Below are 311 nucleotides of genomic sequence, written 5' to 3' on the forward strand. Positions count from 1 at the left end.
GACCCGGACCTGGGACAACCTGCCCAGGGGCGACCTCTCCCCCTCCGCGCTCCAGCCCTACAACTTGGCTGGAGGTGACAGAGTCCTCCCCAGGGCCCTGTGGGGGAGGGCCCTCGCCCTGCCCACAAGGGGAGGGGGACTCCGCCGCCCCTACTAGGTGACTCACCTGGTGCCCGTCCTGGGAGTGTGGGGGGAGTGTGGTTTCTCCCGGTTCCAGAGGCTGCTGCTGAGGTGATGGCTGCCTAAAGTGGCGGGTGATGGGACCGTCAGGGTCGAGGCCACCGGGGCTGCTCAGGGTGCCAGACATGGCG

The 311-nt window shown here is 69.1% G+C and overlaps 1 pseudogene; it reads right to left on the minus strand.

Annotated features, from left to right (window-relative positions):
* The window catches only part of LOC144237468 (ectodysplasin-A-like), a 616-nt pseudogene that overhangs the window by 160 nt on the left and 145 nt on the right, over nucleotides 1–311 (minus strand).

The sequence above is a fragment of the Crocuta crocuta genome, unplaced genomic scaffold, assembly GCF_008692635.1.
Source record: "Crocuta crocuta isolate KB4526 unplaced genomic scaffold, BGI_CrCroc_1.0 scaffold779, whole genome shotgun sequence".
Taxonomy (NCBI): domain Eukaryota; kingdom Metazoa; phylum Chordata; class Mammalia; order Carnivora; family Hyaenidae; genus Crocuta; species Crocuta crocuta.